Source organism: Prionailurus bengalensis, chromosome B4 (genome assembly GCF_016509475.1).
Source record: "Prionailurus bengalensis isolate Pbe53 chromosome B4, Fcat_Pben_1.1_paternal_pri, whole genome shotgun sequence".
NCBI lineage: Eukaryota > Metazoa > Chordata > Mammalia > Carnivora > Felidae > Prionailurus > Prionailurus bengalensis.
Genome location: NC_057358.1, coordinates 36,246,686 through 36,255,953, shown reverse-complemented (window position 1 = coordinate 36,255,953; position 9,268 = coordinate 36,246,686).

Sequence of the window (9,268 nt, the reverse complement as noted above, 5' to 3'; positions counted from 1 at the left end):
TAGCCACTTTTTAGTTATTTTATTTTATTTTAATGTTTATTTATTTATTTATTTATGACAGAAAGAGAGAGAAAATGAGCAGGAGCAGGGGCTGGGGGGGGGGGGCGGAGGGGAGGGAGAGAGGGAGACAGAGAATTCCAAGCAGGCTCCATGCTGTCAGCGCAGAGCCTGATGTGAGGCTCGAACTCAGGAACTGTGAGATCATGACCTGAGCTGAAATCAAGAGTCGGACACTTAACTGACTGATCCCCTACCAGGCTCATTCTTAACCATTCTTAAGTGTACAATTCAGGGGCGCCTGGGTGGCGCAGTCGGTTAAGCGTCCGACTTCAGCCAGGTCACGATCTCGTGGTCCGTGAGTTCGAGCCCCACGTCAGGCTCTGGGCTGATGGCTCAGAGCCTGGAGCCTGTTTCCGATTCTGTGTCTCCCTCTCTCTCTGCCCCTCCCTCGTTCATGCTCTGTCTCTCTCTGTCCCAAAAATAAATAAACGTTGAAAAAAAAATTAAAAAAAAAAAAGTGTACAATTCAGTGCCATTAAGTATATTCACATGGTTATGTAACCATCCATCTCCAGACTTTTTCATCATCCCCAACTCAAATTCTGTGCCCATCAAATAACTAAAAACCCACTCTCTCTTCCCTCAAGCCTCTGGCAACCACAAGTCTACTTTCTGTTTTTAAGAGTTTAAGTAGGTACTTTCTGTAAGTGGAATTGTACAATATCTGTCCTTTTGTGTCTGGCTTCTTTCACTTGGCATAACATCTTCAAGGGTCATCCACATTGTAGCCCGTATCAGAATTTCATTCCTTTTTAAGACCGAATAATGTTCCTTTTTACTCATTCATCAGTCAATGGACATTTAAATCGTTTCCACCTTTTGGCTCTTGTGAATACTGCTGCTATGAGCCTTGGTGTATACATATGCCTTCAAGTCCCTGCTTTCAATTCTTTTGGGCATAATACCTACAAGTGGCCCATTCTTTCTTAGGCCTGACTCCGGACTTGTTCAAACATTTGCTTCCTTCTCCTTTCAAGACCCCAGGGGCCATCAGCAAATGGGTCCATTGGGCCACTAGGGGGAGCTCCCCACCCTGGGATTTGGTGGGGTCTTCCTTTGTTTGCAGCTTGGTGGAGGTGAGAAAGGACACGGTAAGACTACAGTGAAGGAAATGGCTGCCCTCCCACGCTCTCAGAGGCCAATTCTCGTGGGTCTGACCCATTCACATCCTCGGCAGACTTTGGGGCTTTTGTTCCCTGGAGTTCCAAACACACCCTCGAAATTGCTTTATTAAAAGGAACACGTCTGAGCCCCCAGGGGTGAAAGATTGAGGTAAGAATCAAAGAACTGCCCTTTCCTCAATTCTTAGTTTGGGGAAAATTGGTTTCCCGCCTCATTGTGAACTTGAACAGATTATATATATAAAAAGCACTTTATCTTCGGCATTTTTCTCAAGTTCCCTGGCCCCCCTCTTCCTCTCCCATGATTTATAGAATTAGGGCCAGAGTAGATTTCCTGTCCCTGAATGACTGTAAGAGGTAGGAAAGGAGACTAACTTCTGGTCTGTGGTGGTCTGGGGCAGGGAGTTTGACCCAACCAGCTGCAAGGGTTCTCTCCAGACAGGCTCTTCTACAGCCAGTGTGCAGCTGACCTGGATCTCTGCTAGCCACGGAGTTGCGTGTAGGTAACTTTACCTCAGTTTTCTCATCTTTAAAATGGGATAATAAAAGCGCCAACCTCATAGCGTTGTTGTGAGGATTAAATCCCTTAGCCCACTGCAAGTGCTTAATTAGAACAGGTCGTTATTATTGTTGTGCTGGTATTATTATAATTCTCCTGCAGAAGTGAGTCCTGGACTAAGGCATACTTTCTCACACCAAAGGCCAATAGAATATTTATAAAAATGAACAACTATCTATACGGTACAGCACAGTTGACAGTGCCCCCCTCATCAGCAGCCATGGAAACTATCCTAATCCAAAAACTTTTCCTGAGGACTGAACTCCTGAATCCATGCTACCAAGTCTGTGCTTCTAATGCTGGGTTCTGCTGGAGAAGGTGTTCCCTCCCCCACCCACAGAAGACCTCAGCTCCACCCCAACCACCATGCTGGGCCCCTGAAGGGGAACCAGAGAGGAGGAGGCTTCCGGGCTTGGTTCAGGAGAAGATGGACATCTCCTTTAGTTAGAAACAGAGGCCGAATGGAGTTCCTTCCACGGCTTTGCTCTGTCTCTCTCGGCCACCCTTTGGAGCAGAGCAGAGGTCAAGTGGGAAGTCCCAGAAACAGCCCCGGGTTAAGTGGTTCCCCTTGTTGTAGCAGCCTGTGTGGGGAGTAGTTAGTGGACAGAAAGGATGGCACCCTGGGGCTGCCCGGTATCTCATCCTGGGGCTCCGGGATCCGAGTTTCTACCTGTGAGGTCAGCTGCTCAGAACATCCTTTACTGCTCCCAGCCAGCCCCTCCCTGACCCCAATGAGATTGGAAATAAAGTTGCAGTGGGTTCTGTGAATCTCACCCTGGGGGCTGGGGTGTGAGTGCGGTGTTAGTGTTACTCGTGTAGGGGAAGACACACCATCTCTGGCACGACCTACATCAGGACCGCCTTCTTAGCAGCATGGACTCTGAAACCCAGTCCTCAGCAGGTGGCACTGCTGGCCTGGGGCAGGAAGCAAGGGCCTGTGGTCAATACTCTCCCTTGACTCCCTTCCTTCCTTCTGTCTTTGGTTGGCCCTTTGACAAGGCTGAGATCACAGTGTTTCAAACAGTGGAGAGAATGCCGCAGGGGCCCCTCCAGGCCTGGCATCTGCTGTTAAGAGTGACCCAAAGCCCTCTCAGGCGAGGCTCAGTCCTTACAGTGCCTGCAGGCTCCCCTCTTGTGCACCCTCTCAGGACACCCCATGCCCAAGTAGCCCTGGCTGCACACCTCCCTCTCCTACTTCTGCCAGCTCTTAGATGGCTGCTCCCCAGAGAAGAAATTCCCCTTCCTCTTCCTTTCCCGGCCCAACTGCCAGTCTACCTGGTTCATTCATCTTTCCCACCACATAAAAGGCACACGGATCTGGCTTGGACCGCAGTAAATATTTATGTGCTTGGTATTTGGAGCAAACGAGTGGCCTCTGTCTGCCTGGGTCACTGTCATCAGCCATCATTGCAAGCAGGGCCAGGCCGAGAATTCTCTAAGTGCAAAGGGGGAAGGTTTTAAAATACTGATTGTGACCAGATTTGTTCGGATCCTTTATTTGGCAGAATGAAGGCATCTTTGAAACACACACTCAAAACCCCTCCCAGGGAGGGAAAATCTTGAGGACTGGGTTGCCTGGCTTAGCTTTCAATTACCTGGGCCTTCACTGTTAGCTTCTGGAGACCCTGAACTTACTGCAAAGCCAGACGGACATTAAAAAAAAATTTTTTTAAGGTTTATTTATGTTTTAGAGAAAGAGACAGAGTGTGAGCAGGAGAAGGGCAGAGAGAGCAGGAGACACAGAATTGGAAACAGGCTCCAGGCTCTGAGCTGTCAGCACAGAACCCGATGCGGGGCTCGAACTCATGAGCGGTTAGATCATGACCTGAGCTGAAATCGGACGTTTAACCCACTGAGCTACCCCCAAAAGGACATTTAAATTAAGGAAGCCAAGCGAGCAGCTCCTGGCTGCCTGCCAGTGGTTGGGGCAGTGGGGAGCCAACAGAGGCAAGTAGCTGCCTGGGTGGTAAGACCCAGAGGCACTGGGGAGGCTCCCATGCGTCCCCTTACCTATCCCTGGGGCCCTGAAATATCTCCTGCACTCAGAGATCTCAGTGCCTAAAATTCCACCACTGGAGAATCATCTGCTGTGGATCTGGTGGATCTTCTCTTTCCAGAATTTCCTGTTAAAGCACACCACAGACGGCAGCCCAAGAATGAGATAGGCAGGTGGGGATACAGGTATGGTTATCAGGCTACAAGAAGGCAAAAAGGAAATTAAAGGGGGAGGTAGGAGGCCAGGCATGAAGGAGGACCTCAGCACTCTGCATGAGGGTGAGGTCACTACCAGCTCTTCCCCTCCCTGGGCCAGTTGCCTCTTGCCCTGTTCTCTCCTTATCTGTTTCCCTCCTTCCTACTCAGGCTTGGGAAAAGCAAGTCAGCACCTCCCGCACATTACTAAACCTGTAAAAACCACTGGCATTTATCTGTCCCTTCTCCTTTAAAAAAAAAAATTTTTTTTTTAACGTTTATTTATTTTTGAGACAGAGAGAGACAGAGCATGAACAGGGGAGGTCAGAGAGAGGGAGACACAGAATCCGAAACAGTCTCCAGGCTCTGAGCTGTCAGCACAGAGCCCAACGCGGGGCTCAAACTCATGGACTGTGAGATCATGACCTGAGCCGAAGTTGGCCGCTTAACCGACTGAGCCACCCAGGCGCCCCTGTCCCTTCTCCTTTTAGATCTCAAGGTGTTCAAGGCCCATAGTTGAAACTTGGCAGGAAAGGAAATTCGCACTCTGTCTCCTTTGATCCATCTTTCTCAACCTTGGTGTCTTTTTTGTTTTTCCCTAAAGACTTTATTTTTAACTAATCTCTACACCCAGTGTGGGGCTCAAACTCACAACCTGGGGATCAAGAGTCTCATGTTCTACCTACTGAGCCAGCCAGGTGCCCCTGGATCTCAGTGTCTTTATGGAGACACATGAAGTCTCAAGGACTTTCAGGACTGGAGAAATGTTCAAATCTAATTCACAATGGAGCTGGTTGCTATTTTTTAGGAGTCATTTTTTTAATCAAAAAATTTAATTTTTTTAATGTTTATTTATTTTTGAGAGAGACAGAGTGTGAGCAGGGGAGAGGCAGAGAAAGATGGAGACCCAGAATCCCAAGCAGGCTCCAGGCTCTGAGTTATCAGCACGGGATTTGACGGGGCTCAAACTCATGAATGGCAAGCTCGTGACCTGAGCCAAAGTCAGATGTAGGTGATCCTATTGGCCAAAATATTTAAGAACCTCAAGAATTAATGCAGGATGCCCAAGCTAGTTCTGCGTTAGGACCCAGGCGGCTGCATAAATGCATAGTGAAAACCAGAGAACAAGGAAGGGTGTTAAACTACATATGTTAAGTTTAACCTTAACAACTGTCCATTACAATGATATGTTTTCACTTGTCACTGTTCGCTTCTTGGGGCACAACCACTTTCCTCAAGCCCAACAAACACTTCAGATAGGAAACTGCCTAGCAAAGCGTCCCAGCCCCATGGAGCGGAATTCAGGAGTTTATAAATGCTTTTGATGATAATTACAGGTCAGGAGACAAACTGTTACTTACCTTGAGATGTTTGGATTACCTGTGGATTTCCTTTATCATCCTTATTAGTACCATTTAGCAAAAGTTAACTCAAACACGGTGATGATGGCAGAACCTGGAATCCAGTGTCATCCAGTGCGCAGAGCGCACCCCAGCTAGACCTGGCCAAGGCCAATGCAGGAAGAAACCAGACTGGTGGAAAACCAGGTAGATTTGACCTCTACCCCACCCCCTTTCTTTCTACCACCACTGCAGTGTAGCCTGAGAGGACTTAACTAGTAATTTCCTGAGGCTTGGGGGTGGCCACAGCCTTCCCCAGGGTTTTACACATTCCAGCAAGTGCCTCTCCACCTTGTAGGCTGGGTGCCGGACCTTTGGGACCCTGTGACTGAGTCTCACACTGAGCTGAGGATCCGAAATCATCTGTGGGGCCTTAACAGTTACAGACTGCAACCACATATACGTAGAAGGCTGGAGGTGCCGCCTGGAATCTGGTTTTAACATACATTCTTTCCTGAGAAATTCTGATAAACCAGCAATTCAACCCATCAGTGTCCTAGGAAGCCTCCCAAGGAGCTACTTCAGAGCTAGTGACCTTGACACTGGCATAGGTGTGTCTCCTGCTTGGGGCCACTTCAGTGCTCCTCACTGCAAACGCAGCCTCCTTTCCTCCCCCCTCATTCTCAGGGTATCTGCCTTTCCTGGCGTCCTGTCTCTGGAGAAGAAGGAAGAAGGGGCCCCTCAGGCTCTGGAATGCTACCCCCCCCCCCCCAGCTGAGCTCCTGGCCTCCCTCCTCCCAGGGAGTGGGATCTTGCTCCAGCCCTGCCCCCTCCCTTTCTAACGGCAGGGATATCCCACCCTCCCCGCTTTTCTTCTCTCTGCTTTCAAGCGTGTCCAGGGCTCCCTTACCGTGAAAACCACATCACTTGACCCCATGCACCCCCCCCCCGCCCCCGCCACACGGTCTGGTCCCTCCCCCACCCTCCTTAGCTAAACTTGCAAGGATTATCCACACCTACTGAGCAAGTGCTCTGCCAGCTCCTCCAGCCTTGACCCTCACACCCGCTCTCCTATTTCCCAGCTCCCTTCACTCAGACCCCATCTCCCACCACCCTGACCTTTAGCCCTCCTTCCCGTTCTCTATTTCTTGCTGTCAACACTTGATGGCCCTACTGACACACACATTTTGCAACACAAAATGTTGCAGTCAAATTCATGATCTTCCACCGACACTTCCATTTTTCTCCATTTCCCCTTTGACTCAACCATAGATTCATTTAGTTCTGGAAGAAATCTTAGGGATTAGTTAGTGAGATCCATGCTCTTTAGCAGTGAGGACACTGAGGTCCAGAGAGAGGAGATGAAGTGTCCAGGGTAAAAGAGCTCTTCAAGGAAGGAAGGGGGGGGGAGGGGGGGACAGCCCAGGCCTCTACCCTTGGTCCCGATGGCCGTAAGCTGCTACGGCTTCAGCACCTAGGGGTATATGGCATGGGCATTGGTCCTTTGTTTTGTTTCTGTCTGCTTGTACCCCGGCCCCACCACTAGAGCAAAGCTCCTTGAGGGCGGTGCTCTGTCCCCCTTTCCTCAGTGGGTTCCTCAGTACAGAATACACAAGAGGACCTCAGTCAAAGCTGAGAAGGGGAAAACAGGAGGGACGTGGCACTGTTAAACTGTCACAAGGAAAAATATCATTTCCTGATAACAATTCCAATTATTGCCTCATTTTTGGTCAAGCATTGGAGCAGCTTATTTTTTTAAATTGTTTTTAATGTTTATTTTTGAGAGAGAGAGAGACAGAATGTAAGTGGGGGAGGGACAGAAAGAGAGGGAGACACAGAATCTGAAGCAGACTCCAAGCTCTGAACTGTCAGCACAGAGCCTGACGCTGGGCTAGAACTCACAAACTATAAGATCATCACCTCAGCTGAAGTCGGACGCTTAACCAACTGAGCCACCCAGGTGCCCCTGGAGCAGCTTATTAACAGGACCACATTCGTTAGCCCTTCTGGTTGTCCCTTTATTGGACCTTGACAGGTGGTACTGACTTGAAATTCTTTCCGTACCAGTCAGTGGGGGTCTCTGGGTTTTGCCGATTTTGTGACACCTTCACCTCCTTCATTCTAGATATTTGTAAAGCAGGAATTCATTCAAGGGACAATTTAGGACTCTGTCTTCTCTTGGGTGAAAAAAATGGGGATTAAAATCCAAGAGTTCAAGAACCAAGAGCAACATTAGACTATCTAAATGGAAAATCAAGTCATGTCTATTTAACAGTAAAAAGACTATTATTAATATTTATTGAGCATATACCACACAAGGCATGATTCTTGGGGAGGGGTTGTTGTTTTTTCAAAAGTTTATTTATTTACTTTTGAGAGAGAGACAGAGAGAGAGAATGCGGGAGAGGCAGAGACAGAGGAAGAGAGAGAGAATCCTGAGCAGGCTCCATGCTATCAGCACCGAGTGTGACCTGGGGCTCGAACTCACCAACTGTGAGATCATGACCTGAGCCGAAGTCGAAAGCTCAACCAACTGAACCACTCAGGTGCCCCAAAAGACATTAAAAAAAAAAAAAAAAAAAAAAGAATCCATCAGTTTTTTAAGCCCTTGTTCCTAAAAAAACATCCAGATAACAAGCACAAAAGGAGCCCTGAGTAGCTTAGACAGCAGAGGTACAGCACCATGAACCAGCTGTCAGGATATAAGGTCACTAGCTTTGCCTCTATGATTGTTTGGGGCTGCAGACACTCATCAGGCTGGTTCCCCAAGAAATTTTCGGTGCATCCCAAATAAATCCTTTGAAAGGGGCCAGAGAACAGACTGGGGCAGAATGAAGAACTTTCCAGCAACAGGGACCGCCAAGGAACCAGAGCAGCAGTGCTACCTGAAGCCCTTCCTGCTGGGGCTGGGGCGGGTAAGGGGGCAATTGCCCTAAGAATGCACAGTCCAAGGGCCAGAGGTCAGCCCTAGACATACCCCCATGGGAAAGCCACAGAGAGCTTAGGAGATGGAGTCTGGCTCCTCTCTGACTCTTTCCGACGAGGTTTTGTTAGCCCATCTGGCTTGGAAGAGACCTCTGGGGGTGGTTGGTGGCCTGTGAGGGCATGGCCAGGAAGGGGGAGGGGGCAGTGTCTCCAACAAATGGTGCAGGAATCAGTATACGTTTTCATAGGCCCAAATATTTGTTTTTTCTTTCTTTGTTTAAACCACAAATGCCAAGTCAGGATATGTTTTATTTGGGGGAGAAGGCGAGAGACCCCACCCAGCAATCACAGACAAAACATGGGTGAGATCTGTCCGCATTCCCATCAGCTTGCCTCCAGGGCTGGCTCTAGACTCCCCAGCAGTTCAGTGACTCAAGCGATGGGGCGCTCACCACTTCCCTTGGGAATCTGGCCCAGGACTCTGCTGGCTCCTCATTCGAATGTTTTCCCAGTTACTGGGCCACAAGCCCCTTTCCTGGGGCCATTGCAGCTTTCCTCTGTGGGCCACAAGTTTTGACTCATCCTGGACAGAGACTACGGTAGGAGGAAAGGGACTACGTAGGTACCGGCATTCATGTGGGAGTGCTGTCATCTGTCACCTGCTCTTCTCCTGGGTCATCAGCTGGGGACCAAGCAAAGGTGTCCCTTCTTGTGCTCATTCTACGCCCCAAATGAGAAGTTTGGCCCCTAACTCCACCCCACTCCTTTAGATTGAAACTTCCCTGGGCTGGGAACTGGTCTGAGTCATCTTTGTGTGTTAAGGGCTCAATAAACGCATGCATGAAGGGGACCTCCAAATCCCCCCAGGTTGCAGTCCAGAGTGATAGGAGCCTCCTGGAAGAGACTTTCCCTTGACCTCCTGCAAAGACCCTACCCCCGGAACTGATGCTTTCTTCTGAGGAGGAGAGGAACTGAGCCTATTTGTAATTTGACAAAGTGGATTCAAAGCTTTTATGGCTGCTTTAGACCAGCTCTGCTCCCAGTTCCATCTGTCCCCAAAGATAAAGCCTTGA